We start from the raw sequence: 17,635 nt of genomic DNA, 5'->3' as shown, positions 1-17,635 counted from the left end.
CATGGACCTGCATGATGCTTGAGTATGATCATGCACTATATTGAGAGAGTTGAACACGGTGTGGTTGCAGTACAGCTCTGAATTTACTCGTGCTCATAAAGCGACGTGAGCAGTCATATGCACCTTTTATTTTTGGGGAAACTCTTTATCATAGTGAAACTGTGTCTTCACTCTGCACATTTTGCAGAATACTGTACAATGTATTTCTCTATTTTGCACATAGAGTGTCAGTCATCTCCCTAAAATAAAACAAAATTCATGGGAAACTGTATTATTTTGTAGATATCGCCTGCTCCAGCCTGTAGGTAGCCTCATACAAAAAAGGTTGAGGTCACAATCACATTTTCGCTCTCCCAAATCTTGAGGTTTGGGATCTGCTGGCAAGAAGTGGCAGATTTCAGTGAACACCTTCTTTAAGAAATAGAAACATCACATACTTTTCTTGACTTAAGTTGAGATAGGAGAATTGTCACTGATTCATTCTCCCTGCTACATGGAAACTACAGTACCTCTGACTTGGAGTAGAGCCAGACTCCTTTAACTCAAATTGAAGACCGTCATCTTGTGCCATATCATTCCCTGCAGACATCCGTTTTAAATTGGTAATTAAATTAGAAGTACAAACCTCCACTAATACTTATCTCTAATCAATGAGGGGAGGTGACAGCATATTTGTGTTATCACTGGATTGCTAATTCAGAGACCCAATTTATATTCTGGTAGCCAGGGTTCGGATCCCCCTACAGCAGGGGGTAGAATTTAATTTAAATAGAAATCTGTAATTAAAAGTCTAATGATGACCAGGAGTTATTAAAACCTCTTGTTTCCTGCCGAAAACTATGGTCCTTACCTGTTCTGGCCCATATTTGACTCCAGATTCACAGCATCGGTGAATTGTAGGTGACCTAGCAAGCCACTCAGCTGTATCAACTGTGAAAACATCTCAAAAAGGGAATGAAATCAAATGGACCACAGGCATTGATGAAGACACTAGAAACGACAATGGCAAATTTTTAGCCCTATCATCCTTATTGACATCTGGAAATTGGTGGGATTTGGTGGAGCTGTCTCACAAACTAGTTACTCTGGTCAGTCATACTCACAGAATTATACCTAACACAGTATGTCCCAGAAAACAGCATCACCATCCCTGTATATATCCTATCCAACTGGCAGGACAAACCAAACTAGGTGGTAGTGTACTGGGTGTTCACAGTTACTTTAACATTGACCCTAGACCCATTGACGTCTTATGGCACCACATCATATATGGTTAAGGAAAGACTGGACATCGATGAGGTAATGTGGGCTATCCACAGCAGCAGCATTGTACTCAAGCATAACCTGCAACCTCATTGCCCAGCATATTCCCTGTTCTACCATTACCAGCAAGCCACGCATTGAATCCTGGTTCCACAAAGTGTGTATGAAGGCATGCCAAGAGCAGCATCAGGGAACTTAAAAAATGAGGTGTCAACCTGATGAAGCTACAAAAAAGTACTGCTTGCATGTCAAAACAGCAATTAGTGGACAGGGTTAAGCAAATCCTTAACCGATTGATCTGATATAAGCTTTGCAGTCCTGCCACATAGAATCATAAATTATGGTGTACAAATAAATAATTCACTGGAGGAGTTAGCTCCACAAATATCCTCATCCTCAATGATGATGGAGCCCAGTGCAAAAGACAAGGCTGAAGCATTCAAAACAATCTTTAGCTAGAAGTGCCAAGTGGTAAATTCATCTCAGCCAACTCCAGAGGTCCCCAGCATCACAGGTGCTAATTTGATTCACTCCATGTGATATCAAGAGGCATTGAATACCAAAAACATTATGGGCCCTGATAATATTCCAACAAAAGTACTGAAGGTGTGTGAACCAGAACTTGCAGCACCCTCAGCTAAACTGCTCCAGTACAGCTACACCATTGGCATTACCAGACAATGTGGAAAATTATCCAACATGTCCTGTATACAAGAAGAATCCAACTGGCCAATTACGACCTAATCTATTTAGTTTATGGTGTCAGTAAGGTGATGGAAAGTCATCAACAGTGAAAGTAGCAAGTAACCTTAGGACCACAGAAGTGCCAAGCAATGGCCATCTCCGATGAGGGAGAATCTAACCATGATGCTTTGACATTCAATGACATCACCATAGCTAAATCCCCTGCTCTCAATATCCTTGGAGGCAATGTTCCTTTAAGTTGGTTGGAGATACCGTGTCCAATGATCACATGCATTGACTTCCATATACAGAAATCACTGCCTTACAAGGACCTTGGAGGTCTGCAGCAAAAGGAAAAAGTAGGGAGAATGTAGCCCGTAGGTTGCCGTTGATTAGAAACTGAACTGGACTAACCATATTAATATTGTGGCTCCAAGATGTTTGAAACACTCGCCTCCTGACTCTTCAGAGCCTGTTCACCATTTACAAGGGATAAGTCAAGATTGTGATGGAATACCCCCACTTCCTGGATGAGTGCAACTCCAACTCAAGAAGCTTGACACCACCTAGAACCCAACAGCCTACTAGATTAGCACCACATTCATAAACATTTAGTCAGTATACCACCGATACTCAGTAGCAGCAGGGTGTCTCAAGCACAAAATGCACTGTAGAATTTCACCAAGGCTCCTTTGACTGCACCTTCTAAAACCATCACTGTAGTGATTGGAATGAGGTCAGCCAGGTGGATCTCATAGAATATGAGTTCCCTGTTTGGGGTGTTAACCTGGTCCTATCAGAGAGTCCTAACTGACAGATATAAATAGGAGTATCAGGGGTTCTGTTGACTCTAGGAGCCAGCTCTGAGCTAGCTGGGTCAGTGTCATGTACTGTGCACGTGTAAATAAAGAGTGATTTTGTGATGGAATGCCTACACCGTGGAGTTATTTCAATGCCCACTCCCATCTAAAAGGACAAGGGGGGCAGATACAGGGAGCACCACCACCTGCAAGATCTCCTTCAAGAGACTCACCATTTAGATTTGGAAGCATATCACCATTCCTTTAGCATCACTGGGTCAAAATCCTGGACCTTCCTCTCTAAAACCATTGTATGTCTACCTACGCCACTCATTAATATACCACAGGTAGTTCTCCTATAATGCCATAGTTGCATTCCAGTGAAACCTAGCTTAATAGAAAATTGTTTAACATAAATAATGGGGCCTATGAGGAAAGTGGGGTTGGGGCAGACCAACAAAACATATAACTCACGATCACTCAAAAATCACCCAAAAGTCTAACAAAATGTATAGCACAACCTAAATGAAAGTTTAGTCATATTTATTATTGAAACAAAAGTAAATTTGACAAATTACATTGAAAAAATATTGTTAATGCAGATGATGATAATCATCACCACCTCCATGTGCAGTTGTGGTTGCAGAAGTGGGTGGCTGTGATTGATTGTCTTCTAACTGTTTCTGGTGGGGTGGTTTAAAAAAGACATTCAGTTTATGCTGCTTTGCCCTTTATCTTCTATCTTGAAGAAGCCGTTCATAGGGTGCCAGTTGATATAAAGAACAAAGAAGAACAAAGAAAATTTACAGCCCAGGAACAGGCCCTTCAGCCCTCCAAGCCTGAGCCAATCAAAATGTACTGTCTAAACCTGTTGGTCAATTCCTAAGCATTTGTATCCCTCCGCTCCCCGACTACACATGCATCTGTCCAAACGCATCTTAAATGAATCTACCATGCCTGCCTCTACCATCTCTGCTGGCAACCTATTCCAAACGCCCACCACCCTCTCTGTGAAGTATCCCCCTTAAACTTTTTTACCTCTCACCTTGAAAGCATGACCTCTCATTATTGAATCCTTCACCCTGGGAAAAAGCTTGTCTCTATCCACCCTGTCTATACACTTCATGGTTTTGTAAACCTCAATCAGATCCCCCCCATAATCTCCTTTTTCCTAGTGAAAATAAACCTACCTACTCAACCTCTCTTCATAGCTAGCACCTTTCATACCAGGCAACATCCTCGTAAACCTTCTCTGCACGACCAGAACTGTACACAGTATTCTAAATGCGGCCGAACCAATGTCTTGTACAATTTTAACATGACTTGCCAGCTCTTATACTCAATACCCCATCCAATGAAGGCAAGCATACTATATGCCTTTTTGAATGTCTTATTGAATGAACTGCTACCCTGCTGCATTCTGCGTTATAATCATTGTCCTCTAAGAGCTGCAATTGCCTCTCAATTTCCCTCAGGATAGAAGACAAAGAAAGAAGTGGAAAGCTCTCATCCTGAGTTTCATTTTTTTTATCTCCAGCTTCCATTCCCCCCTCAGCGACAAGTTGTTGTAGATCAGCTGTAGAGAGGTCTTCACAGTGGGACTCAAGCAGCCCTTCAATATCCTCAACTTTACACTTCTTCAAAGCCAACCTGCTTTGCAAGGGCACCACAATGCTCTTTGATTTTTGGGAGCTTCTCTGACAGTTCACATCCTGTAAAATCTTGAAAAAAATCCAGGAGAAGCTGCCACCAAATTGCACACAGGCAGTCCTTACTGACCTCACCACAGGCCTCCACAATAATGTCAATAGAATATTTGATGTTAAAGCTCTTCCAAAATTGAAAAACTTTATTATCCTTATTATTCCCATCAGTAGCTGCAATCAGCGTCTTGAATGTGCGCCTTAAATAATAAACTTTAAAAGCTGATATTGCACCCTGGTCCGAGGGTTGAATGAGAGAGATTCTGTTTGGATGTTGAAGTAGCACTTCAATGTTTTCAGAAAACTCACTGATGGTTGCAGGATCGCTTGGTGCATTATCCAGGATGAGGAGAGCCTTGAAATTCAATTTTTTTTTCCTGCAATACTGTTTAAAAAATATCTTCCAAAGCACCAACAATAAGGTCAGAAGAAATTTGCCTGGTACACCATCACAGGCTTAAGCTTCAAGTCTCCAGTGGCATTGGCACGCAACAGCACAGTCATATGATCCTTTGCCACCTTAAAGTCTGGAGCATGTGCTTCATTCTTAGAAATGTAGGTTCTTGCTGGCATTTGCTTCAGATATAAACCTGTCTCATCCAAATTAAAGATTTGATTTAAGATGTAGCCTTCTTTGTCAATTTATTTTACTATGGGAGGAAATGCCAGTGCGCATTTGTGAATCAGTCTCGCCTGATTCACAAATTGACTTTACATTATGGAATGCATAGCGGTACTTAAAACCAGCAAATTACCCCACTGCTAGCACTAAAGGCAGGCACATCTGCAGGATTTTGAGTTTTTTTTTGTTGAGAAAGGTTATCGCTTTTTTGTTTGATCTTCTATCCAACACTTAGAAGCATCTCCATCTCCTCAAGTTCCTTTGGCCATGACCTCACAGATTTGCTGGCACTCAGACTTGCTCCAGCAATACAGCTTGCTTTAATCTTTTCAGTGTTGCCTCTAATGGTGCGTAAGGTAGACTCCCTCATTCCTGTTAAATGAGCTATATCACATGTTCTCTCCTTTTGCTCAAAATGCCTTATAACATCTAGCTTTTCTTGCTGTGTTATAGCCTTTCTTTTGCATTCACCACCCACAATTTTATCACCAGCACGTTTCTTTCTAACATTTTTGTCAGTATGCACTTCCATTTTTGCCAAAAAAAGGATACTCTAGGAGTAGACTGTATGATATGTAGGTACAAGAACAAATTAGAAAGGCAAATGGTTTGTATCAGAGTAATGCAGTTCTGCAGGCATTATATAGGGCTTGTACAAGAAAATTATACAAGAATATTCTTGTCTCAGAGAGAGAGCAATGAACATTCATTAGTTTAATTTTTGAGATGAAGCTGCTCAATGTATAATACTGTACCTCTCATATGCTCTACCAGCAGCTGACATCAGTGAATGTGCAGAACGGCGTGGAGATTTCAGTGCTGATATCGACGCATGCGCCGAAAGAAGCATGTGAAACGATCGCCGCTGAAATCACACTATTGTGAACAGAGGTATGCGGGCTCGAAAATACCGTTCCCTAATTTTCAGTGATGTTATAGCCAAATCATGCTGTCAAAACACAGTCTCTGAGAAGTACCTGTACTGTTTGATAGTATTGCTGTTTTATCTGCAACTCACCACAACCTTCTCAAGGGCAATTAGGATGGAGAATAAATATGGGCTTAACCAATGTTGCCCACATCTCGCGAATGAATAATAAAAAAATCTCTTAAATGCCGCTAATGCAGGGGGTCCTTTTTGCATTCAAATGTATGTTTATCTGTGCAATATTAAGAGAGGGCATTAATTGGAATATTCAAGTCAAAATGTTAATCCATGTATTTGTGTTATCTGCTAATGTAATTGTTTAATTTTATAGTTCCTGATTTGCATGTTTTTGAAATACATTTTTATAGAACCAGTTTAAATTTAAACCTTGGACATTTCAATATGATAAACCTGGCAGTGGCTGCATATTGAGTTTGAGTTTGAGGGATACCTTCCCTTCAGTCTTTCCAAGGATCTTAATTATTGTTAATATTTATATTTATGGTGATATCAGTGTTAGAAATTTAGATCAGATTTGAAACTCATCAATAAAACTGCTGTTTCCAGAGGATTAGCTAAAACTCTTCCGGAGGCCAAGTGGTGCATAAAATTAAATCCAGTTCCTGCAGCTAAACAAAATAGAGACAAACCATAATGCAATGGTCTGAACCACCATAGGGTTGTCTACTCAGAGTTAAACTATTCCAATTTCTTTTGCTGATCTTGATGACCTTTGACTGGGCATGTCCAAAACCCAGTGTCAAAAACAATAAAGCAATTATTTTTATTTTAACAGGGATGAGGTTTGTAAGGAGTATACTTATTCCAATAATGCCAATGTTTAAAAATAGAAGAAACAACACACAAAGGGATTTGGCAGAAAGCTTTATACGTTTCTAGGCCCGGAACATTCAGTTTCCTGATTTTCTTTCAACAGCAGCAGGGGTGTAATTGAACCATGTGTAAAAGCTTTCTCAGCTGGATCCTCAGTTTTCCAGATGGGCAATAACAGTTGAAGTTGTCACATAGATATTTTCTAATCAACCTATTCAGCGATATTGCTACACTTGCTCTGGGGCAAGTGGGACATGAACCTGGGGCTTCTGCTTCAAACGTAAGGACATTGTGAATCCATCAGAAGAGCACCTAAAGCTGTCACATTTTTAAAAATTGTTTGTTATTTAACCTTTGTTTTCTAATCAAACTGTTCAGAGATGTTATTACACACTTTTGGAGCATGTGGGACTTGAACCCGGAACTCCCAGTCCAGGAGTAAGCACACTACCACTTGAAATTGTCACGTAATTTTTAAAAAATTAACCTAGCTTTCCATTCAACCTGTTCAGAGATGTTATTACACACCTCTGGAGAAGGTGAGATTTGCACCCAGACCTGCTGGTACAGGGATGAGAACACTTGCACTGCACCACAAGAACCCTCAAAGTTGTCACATAACTTTAAAAGAAATTGATTTCACCAATTTTTCTAATCAACCTGTTCAGCAATGTTATTGCACACCTCTGGTGCGGATGGGACTTGAACCTGGGTCTGTCAGTCCAGCAGTAGGGACATTACCCACAAGATCCCTCAAAGTTGTCACAGAAGAGTTGCCTTCTTAATTGCTCACACCTTCTGGGTTGTTAGTGCAATCTATTGATTTATCAAGGTTGACAAGTTGAGACTCAGATAAAAAGCAGGTAACGCCAGCAACATAACAGCAGTAATATTCCTGAGCCTGATGCACGTGTGTCCCATAGCCACCATGGCTGCGTTCTTTCTGCAATCCTACTGTATCTGCATTGAGTGCTGCCTGCTCATGCAAATACATTTAAATAGATGGTAATCTGCTATGAAATCAAAATGAAATCACGGAATTATAGTTTCAGTATCTTCTGCATTGATTTTAATATCAGTCCAGAGATAGATGATGACTCTGTAAGGGTTGGCATCTTTACATAGAAGGTGCAGAAATCAAATTATTTCATGCAATTTGAAAGATGCAGAAGAGACACTTACTTTAAACTAAACAATTTAATCCATTGCTTCCTAAGCTACTTTCCAAGGTAATCCCTTTTTAATACTTGAAAATTGATGTGAACCCCAGTAAAGACAAAACAGCAATAAAACAACATTAAAAAATGCTGTAAAGTCAGTACATACTCATTAAATAAGACGTAATTTATTGAAGCTTTTCATCTTGCACTCACCAATACAATTCAGAATTGCCCTGACGTGTGCAAGACGAAAATCTTCAAAATGTCTTTTTCCAATAATATTCAAGTTCTTTACTACCAAACTATTATCATCATTAAAATTCACGTAGATCAACATTTGATGCATCATCTGAACATGAAAATCATACTGCCATGAAAGGTGAAATATAGCCATTGTTTTGTGAATAGTAAAAGTTTGTTTCCCTAAAAACAAAGAATCCTGCTTTGCAAAATGAAACCTTTAGAGGGCAGCATATGTTTATTCAGAATGCATAATACCCTTTTTCAGAAAACATAATTTATATGGATAGCTTCTCTTGTGTAGCCTCCTCAGTCAATATGTGAAATGTATTTTCAGTGAATTTCAAAGTCTGCTGAACAGCAGATGATTGCCAAGATAATTCCGCTACAATTTACTTACAACTGCTTGCACTTATATAGTGCATTTAATATGGTAAAATGTCAGTGTGAGTGTTTTCCAACAACTTGAGCCATAAAGAGATATTAGGACAGGCTTGGTCAACGAGATTAGTTTTAAAGAGCCTCTTAAAAGTATAGAGCGGCTGAAAATGTTTTGGAGGGAATTCCAGAATTAACAGTCGAGGCAACTGAAAGCACAGCCACAATAGTGGATTGAAGACAATTGACAATGCAGGAGGGGCCAGAATTGCAGGAGCAAGGGATCCTTAAAGAATTGTTGGATTGGAGAATAATGCAGAAGCAGAAAAGGTGGGGGGGTGTTGATGATGGGAAAGTAGGGATTTGAGAACAAGAATGAAAATTTTACCATCAAAATACTGCCAGACTAAATGCCAATTTAGGTCAATGAGCATAAGTGGAACAAGAAAATGGGGAGTGTGGTGCTGGAAAAGGACAGCAGGTCAGGCAGCATCCAGGGACCAGGAGAATCAACATTTCAGGCATAAGACCTTCACCAAGAGAATGGAATGATGCAAGTTAAGGTATGGTTAGCAGAGTAATGGATGAGCTCAAATTTACAGGTACAAAGGTTGCAGGATCTTTGGATAGTGAGGTAGTAGTAGGGGATTAGTTAGTAAGGGGAGTAGACAGGTGCTTTTGCAGCCATAGACTTGTCTCCAGGATGGTATGCTGTTTCCCGAGTGCCAGGAACAATGATGTCAGGAATGGTCACAGTGCATTCTCAAGGGGGAGGATGAACAACTAGAGCTCTTGTCCATGTTGGAACCAATGAAGAAAGAAAAATGATTGATTGATTTATTGTCATGTGTACCGAGGTACAATGGAAAGCTTTGTTTGTGAGCAGTACAAGCAGTTCATAAGAATCAAGGATGTACAATTCAAAAAAACTTGGATAACGGCATACAGGTTACATTACACAGGGCATATGCTAGGCGAGATCAGCTTTAGCAAGATCAGCATTTTTGAGGCTAGAGAGTCCATTAATCAGTCTAATAGTAATTTTGACAGATTTAGAATTTAAATTTAAAAGTGTAGTACGGTTATAAGAAATGTTAGAGTTAGGTCTACTGTAAGGAGCTTGCAAGGAGTTGCACGGTGTCAGCACCATCTTGGCAGTATTGAAGTCCTACCAGCCAAATTTAATGAGTTAGATAGGAAATAAAAAAGAACAGGACTTCAAATACAGTATTCTTCCAATTACCCCCAGTGACATACAGTAATGAGTATCCGAAGAGATGAAGCATGGCTGGTGAGATGGAACAGGAAGGAGGACTTTAGATTCCTGAAGCATTTGGATTGTATTTGGAAGTGTGTGACCTGTACAAGTTGAATGGGTTACATCTGAATAGAAACGGTACCAAACTTTTTGTAGGGAAGTTTGCTATTGCTGTTGGGGCAGAATTAAACTAAATTAGCAGGAGATGGGATCCTGACTAATAATTAAAAGGGGAAAGAAGCTGAGATAGAATTAGAAATTAAAACTCTTGTAAGTCAATCTGGAAGGCAAAGGATGCATAGGCTAGGTATGAAAGAAATTAGTTCAGCAAGGTTAAGTCACGACAACACGACGGTTGGAGGAAGAGCGCCTCATCTTCCGCCTAGGAACCCTCCAACCACAAGGGATGAACTCGGATTTCACCAGTTTCCTCATTTCCCCTCCCCCCACCTTGTCTCAGTCAAATCCATCGAATTCAGCACCGCCTTCCTAACCTGCAATCTTCTTCCTGACCTCTCCGCCCCCACCCCAGTCTGACCTATCACCCTCGCCTTGACCTCTTTCCACCTATCACATTTCTGACGCCCCTCCCCCAGGTCCCTCCTCCCTACCTTTTATCTTAGCCTGCTGGACAAACTTTCCTCATTCCTGAAGAAGGGCTTATGCCCGAAACGTCGATTCTCTTGTTCCCTGGATGCTGCCTGACCTGCTGCGCTTTTCCAGCAACACATTTTCAGCTAAGTGGAATTAAATGCAAGGAGCTTGAGAAATAAATTAGGCAAGCTAAAGACATAGAGAGCTATATGGGAGTATTATATCATAGCGGTCAGGAGAAAGTGAAAACTGCTGATGCTGGAGATCAGAATCAAAAAGTATGGCATTTGGAAAGCACAGCCAGTCAGGCAGCAGCCAGGGAGCAGGAGAGTCGACGTTTCGAGCATAAGCTCTTTATCAGGCATGGGACACATTCCTGATGAAGAGTTTATGCTCGTAAGATTAACTCTCCTGCTCCTCGGATGTTGCCTGACCAGCTGTGCTTTTCCAGTGCCACATGTTTTGACTATGATATCATAGCTATCTCCAAGACTTGGCTGAAACATGGGCAGAATTGGCAGCTCAACATTCCGGTTTTACATAGTGTTCAGATCAGATTGAGAGAGGGATAGTAGAGGAAGAAGGGTCGCTATATTGATCAAGCAATCAATTATAGCACTGAAGAGGAAAGACATCTTGGAAGGATTGTCAAATTAGATCATGTGGGTAGAAGTTAAAAAAAAGACACAAAAGAGGCAAACACGCTGTTAAAAACTTAAGAACAAGTAACAGGAGTGAGCAATTCAGCCCACACGAGCCCACTCTGCCATATAATACAATTATGGCTGATGTTATCTTGGTCTCAACTCCACTTTCCTGTCCACTCTTCACTATCAAACTGTTACTAATTAAAATTCTGTCTATATCCTCCTTAAATTTACTCAATGTTTTGATTTCCACCATATACTGGGGTAATGAATTTTACAGATTCACAACCCTTTGAGAAGTAATTTCTCCCCATCTTTGCTAACCCTTATTCTAAAACTATGATGTCTTGTTCTGGATCACCTCACACAAGGAAAGGTCGTGTCCACATCTCTTTTTGTCAATCCCCTTTTGCTGTTTATATGCCTCCTCTCACTCTTCTAAACTCCATACAATATAGGACTAAACAGCTCAGTCTCTATTCATGAAAAATATCTGGAATAATTCTATTGAACCTCCTCTGAACTGACTCCAATGCAACTATATCCCTCCTGATAAATTCCTGATGAAGAGCTTATGCTCTACACATCGACTCTCCTGCTCCTCAGATGCTGCCTGACCGGCTATGCTTTTCCAGCACCACACTTTTTGACACTAGCCCTCCTCAAGTAGGGGGACCAAAATTGCATGCAATATTCTCGATGTGATCTCACTAATGCCTTGTGCTAGGTGGAGCTCGGCATGTACTATAGGTCCTTGCACAGTCACAGAGAGATATATGTTTAAATATGTAATCAAATTTCAGAGAAGAGTAAGAATAATAAGACAATAACTATAACAAGACAGGGGACTTTAATTATCCAAATATCCCTTTAGAGGTGAGGCAGCTAAGCTAACTACTGAGCCACCATCCATGACTTGTCCCTTATAATTCTGAGCTGAAAATGTGTTGCTGGAAAAGCGCAGCAGGTCAGGCAGCATCCAAGGAGCAGGAGAATCGACGTTTCAGGCATGAGCCCTTCTTCAGGAATGAGGAAAGTGTGCCCAGTAGGCTAAGATAAAAGGTAGGGAGGAGGGACTTGGGGAAGGGGCGTTGCAAATGCGAAAGGTGGAAGGAGGTTAAGGTGAGGGTGATAGGTCGGAGTGGGGGTGGGGCCGGAGAGGTCAGGAAGAAGATTGCAGGTTAGGAAGGTGGTGCTGAGTTCGAGGGTTGATACTGAGACAAGATGGGGGGAGGGGAAATGAGGAAACTGAAGAAATCTGAGTTCATCCCTTGTGGTTGGAGGATTCCTAGGCGGAAGATGAGGCGCTCTTCCTCCAACCGTCGTGTTGCCATGGTCTGGCAGTGGAGGAGTCCAAGGACCATCATGTCCTTGGTGGAGTGGGAGGGGGAGTTGAAGTGTTGAGCCACAGGGTGATTGGGTTGGTTGGTCCGGGTGTCCCAGAGGTGTTCTCTGAAACGTTCCGCAAGTAGACGGCCTGTCTCCCCAATATAGAGGAGGCCACATCGGGTGCAGCGGATGCAGTAAATGATGTGTGTGGAGGTGCAGGTGAATTTGTGGTGGATATGGAAGGATCCCTTGGGGCCTTGGAGGGAAGTAAGGGGGGGAGGTGTGGGCGCAAGTTCTGCATTTCTTGCGGTTGCAGGGAAAGGTGCGGGGAGTGGAGGTTGGGTTGGTGGGGGGTGTGGACCTGACGAGGGAGTCACGGAGGGAGTAGTCTTTTCGGAACGCTGATAGGGGAGGGGAGGGAAATATATCCCTGATGGTGGGGTCCGTTTGGAGGTGGCCGAAATGACAACGGATGATACGATGTATGTGGAGGTTGGTGGGGTGGTAGGTGAGGACCAGTGGGGTTCTGTCCTGGTGGCGATTGGAGGGGCGGGGCTCAAGGGCGGAGGAGCGGGAAGTGGAGGAGATGCGGTGGAGAGCATCGTCGATCACGTCTGGGGGGAAATTGCGTTTTTGAAGAAGGAGGCCATCTGGGTTGTACGGTATTGGAACTGGTCCTTCTGGGAGCAGATACGGCGGAGATGAAAGAGTTGGGAATATGGGATGGTATTTTTACAGGGGGCAGGGTGGGAGGAGGTGCCTACTTCTTCAACCAGGATTCTCGCCCACCCTCTGACGACCCCTTCTCCGGCCTCCAACACACCCTAGCCACCTGGACACCTCTTTCCTGCCCTCGATCTCTTCATAGCCAACTGCCGCCACGACATTAACCGCCTCAACCTCTCCACCCCTCTCACCCACTCCAACCTCTCACCCTCGGAACGTGCAGCCCTCCACTCCCTCCATTCCAACCCCAACCTCACTATCAAACCAGCAGACAAGGTAGGCGTGGTAGTAGTTTGGCGCACCGACGTTTACACCGCTGAGGCTACACGCCAGCTCGTGAACACCTCCTCCTACTGCCCCCTTGACCATGACCCCACCTCCCACCACCAAACCATCATCTTCCAGACCATCCATAACCTCATCACCTCAGGGTTTCTCCCATCCACTGCCTCCAACCTCATAGTCCCACAACCCCGCACCCGCCTGTTTCTACCTCCTGCCCAAAATCCACAAACCTGACTGCCCCGGCTGACCCATTGTCTCAGCCTGCTCCTGCCCCACCGAACTCATCTCTGCATACTTCGACACGGTCCTGTCCCCCTTAGTCCAAGAACTCCCCACCTACGTTCGGGACACCACCCACGCCCTCCACCTCCTCCATGATTTTCGCTTCCCCGGTCCCCAACGCCTTATCTTCACCATGGATTTCCAATCCCTGTACACCTCCATCCCCCATCACGAAGGGCTCAAAGCCCTCCGCTTCTTCCTTTCCCACCGTACCAACCCTTCCACTGACTGACTGACTGAACTGGTCCTCACCCTGAACAACTTCTCGTTCCAATCCTCCCACTTCCTCCAAACCAAAGGAGTAGCCATGGGCACCCGCATGGGCCCTAGGTATGCCTGCCTCTTCGTAGGATATGTGGAACAGTCCATCTTCCACAGCTACACTGGCACCACCCCCCACCTTTTCCTCTGCTACATCGATGACTGTATCGGCGCTGCCTCGTGCTCCCACGAGGAGGTTGAACAGTTCATCCACTTTACCAACACCTTCCACCCCGACCTCAAATTTACCTGGACCATCTCAGACTCCTCCCTCCCATTCCTAGACCTCTCCATTTTTATCTCGGGCGACCGAATCAACACGGACATTTACTATAAACCGACCGACTCCCACAGCTACCTAGACTACACCTCCTCCCACCCTGCCCCCTGTAAAAACGCCATCCCATAATCCCAATTCCTTTGTCTCCGCCGCATCTGCTCCCAGGAGGACCAGTTCCAATACCGTACAACCCAGATGGCCTCCTTCTTCAAAGACTGCAGTTTCCCCCAGACGTGATCGACGATGCTCTCTACCGCATCTCCTCCACTTCCCGCTCCTCCGCCCTTGAGCCCTGCCCCTCCAATCACCACCAGGACAGAACCCCACTGGTCCTCATCTACCACCCCACCAACCTCCATATACATCGTATCATCCGTCGTCATTTCGGCCACCTCCAAACAGACCCCACCACCAGGGATATATTTCCCTCCCCTCCCCTATCAGCATTCCGAAAAGACCACTCCCTCCGTGACTCCCTCGTCAGGTCCACACCCCCCACCAACCCAACCTCCACTCCCGGCACCTTCCCCTGCAACCGCAAGAAATGCAAAACTTGCGCCCACACCTCCCCTCTTACTTCCCTCCAAGGCCCCAAGGGATCCTTCCATATCTGCCACAAATTCACCTGCACCTTCACACACATCATTTACTGCATCCGCTGCACCCGATGTGGCCTCCTCTATATTGGGGAGACAGGCCGCCTATTTGCGGAACGTTTCAGAGAACACCTCTGGGACACCCGGACCAACCAACCCAACCACCTCGTGGCTCAACACTTCAACTCCCCCTCCCACTTCACCAAGGACGTGCAGGTCCTTGGACTCCTCCACTGCCAGACCATAGCAACACGATGGCTGGAGGAAGAGCGCCTCATCTTCTACCTAGGAACCCTCCAACCACAAGGGATGAACTCAGATTTCTCCAGTTTCCTCATTTCCCCTTCCCCATCTTGTCTCAGTCCCAACCCTCGAACTCAGCACCACCTTCCTAACCTGCAATCTTTTTCCTGACCTCTCCACCCCCACCCCCACTCCGACCTATCACCCTCACCTTAACCTCCTTCCACCTATCGCATTTCCAACGCCCCTTCCCCAAGTCCCTCCTCCCTACTTTTTATCTTAGCCTGCTGGGCACACTTTCCTCATTCCTGAAGAAGGGCTCATGCCCGAAATATCGATTCTCCTGCTCCTTGGATGCTGCCTGACCTGCTGCGCTTTTCCAGCAACACAGTTTCAGCTCTGATCTCCAGCATCTGCAGTCCTCACTTTCTCCTTATAATTCTGATGCCATATAAGGATCTTTAGATACTCCATATCCGATGCACTTTTGTCCTTCTGCCCACCTCCCTACCCTGCTGAGCAGCTGGACCACTTATTGGTGGAGGCCTAACCAACAGAACTCCTCAGCAGCTGTGGAGCTGACCTGCAGAAGACAGAATCTGGTATCCAACATTTCACCAATGTCCACTGTCCAACTTAACACCAACATCTGGAATAGGAAAATGGAGGCTTGGTTTGACTTCCCCACTATATTAAAGAGACTAACAATCAATGTCTCCATGTGTTGAAGTTCTTAATCATTGAGAAAAATAATACCTAAATTTTCCACAAAACTTTGATTTAAATAAAGCTCAGTTGGAATAGCCTTTGGAGGAGAAAGTTCAAATGTAGGAGTGTAGATTTGTTCTTAATTCAGTTGCAAAGCATAACACCATGAATGTGTTGTACTATAAATATCTTGGAACCAGGGTATAAATACCTGAAACAACCACACCTACCACAGTGGTTACTGGGTGGAATTGTTGTTTCAATATCATGACGTTACTGCATTGGCAAAACAATGTAACATTTGTCACAAAGTGCTCTGCAGATTAAGGTGTGTAAAATTAGATATAGGATTACAGAAAGCTGGGAACCATTTTAAAAACCATAAATCAGTTGAACACTTTGAACATCATTGTACACCACCAGTTTTTAACTCTTTTAACAATTTGATATTCTGAATATTTCAAAACCTATGTTTACTTTAGTTACCTAGCTGATATTCAGCAAGAATTCAAGTATTGTTTATGAGACAAATGAAGAATGTCAGGAAGTGGTGAAATTATAAATTGTAAACCATCGATTATTAAAGGCTGTAGACCCTATAAGTGATTTGGATTATGAGTGAGTTGTGTTTGGTAGAATGATACAATTGGTTGTGGAACAAGAAGGAGACTTATAGTCTTGAGCATTTAATCTGTGATTATGGGATCCTCATTGACAATGCTGGTTTGACCCAATGTAATTTTTCGGACTTTCACTGTCTCTTAGCAATGATAGGTATGGTGGAAAAATCAGTAAAACAGGCAGAAAGCAGAAGTAAAAATTCATTGTCAACACAATTTGTCAATACAAATAAACATAGAAATACTTCCATGACTCCTGGATTTTTTTAAAGAGCACCCCCCCCCTCCCCATCCCACTTCAATTTAGAATGAGAAACAGAAAATACTGGAGAAATACAGCATCTGTGGAGAGAGAGTTAACATTTCGATTCCAATGACCCTTCTTTAGTACTGATGATTTCCCACAGAATGTTGAGCTTAAAGAGGATGATTTATATTGCTTAAGAGCTAGTGTCTTCACTCAGATTGAATGTTTTTTTGTCAGTCAATCATTGCCCCTTTAATTATAGTGGCCAGATGTCCTGGTTTTGCCAGTCGAGTTCCAGATTTTAATTAAATGTACTGGCAACGTGCTTAAAATAGCTCACATGTCCCAGTTCATTGTTTTTCTCTTTTTACATGAATAAAATAAGAGATTTCACTCAGCATTTCATCTTTTCACACAACAGCAGCATTTCTTCACTTTTTCTCCCACCTCATTTACGTCCAGCTCCAGCTGCTGTAAACACATGCTAAAAGCTCAGTTATGAGGACAGATTGTAGAAGTTGGGGGTGTTTGCATTAGAGGAAAGAAGGCTAAGAGAAGATCTGACTGAGGTTTTATGTAGAATACCTACAGTGTGGAAACAGACCATTTGGCCCAACAAGTCCATACCGACCCTCTGAAGAGTATCCCATCCAGACCCCTACCCTATTACTCTACATTTCCCCTGACTAATGCACCTAACCTACACACCCTTAAATACTATGGGCAATTTAGCTTGGCCAATTCACTTAATCTGTGCATCTTTAGACCCTGGGAAGAAACCAGAGGTTTGCACATTCTCCCCTACACAGACATGGGGAGAATGTGCAAACTCCACACAAGGCTGGGATCAAACTGTCAGGCAGCAGTGCTAACCACTGAGCCACCATGGTTCAAAACCACTAGTAGGCTGGAAAACGTAGTTGAGGCTGTTCCTGCTTATAAAAGGA

At 43.3% G+C, this 17,635-nt stretch overlaps 1 pseudogene; it reads right to left on the bottom strand.

Annotated features, from left to right (window-relative positions):
* Positions 1-3,340: 3,340 nt before the first annotated feature.
* LOC148147345 (uncharacterized) lies at positions 3,341-5,604 on the bottom strand (annotated as a pseudogene).
* Between the last annotated feature and the right edge of the window lie 12,031 nt (positions 5,605-17,635).

This window comes from Chiloscyllium plagiosum, unplaced genomic scaffold (genome assembly GCF_037043375.1).
Source record: "Chiloscyllium plagiosum isolate Xiang-an unplaced genomic scaffold, Cpla_swu_hap1 HiC_scaffold_17, whole genome shotgun sequence".
NCBI lineage: Eukaryota > Metazoa > Chordata > Chondrichthyes > Orectolobiformes > Hemiscylliidae > Chiloscyllium > Chiloscyllium plagiosum.
Note: the sequence above shows the minus strand (reverse complement) of the source record. Positions and strands in the feature narration are given on the sequence as shown.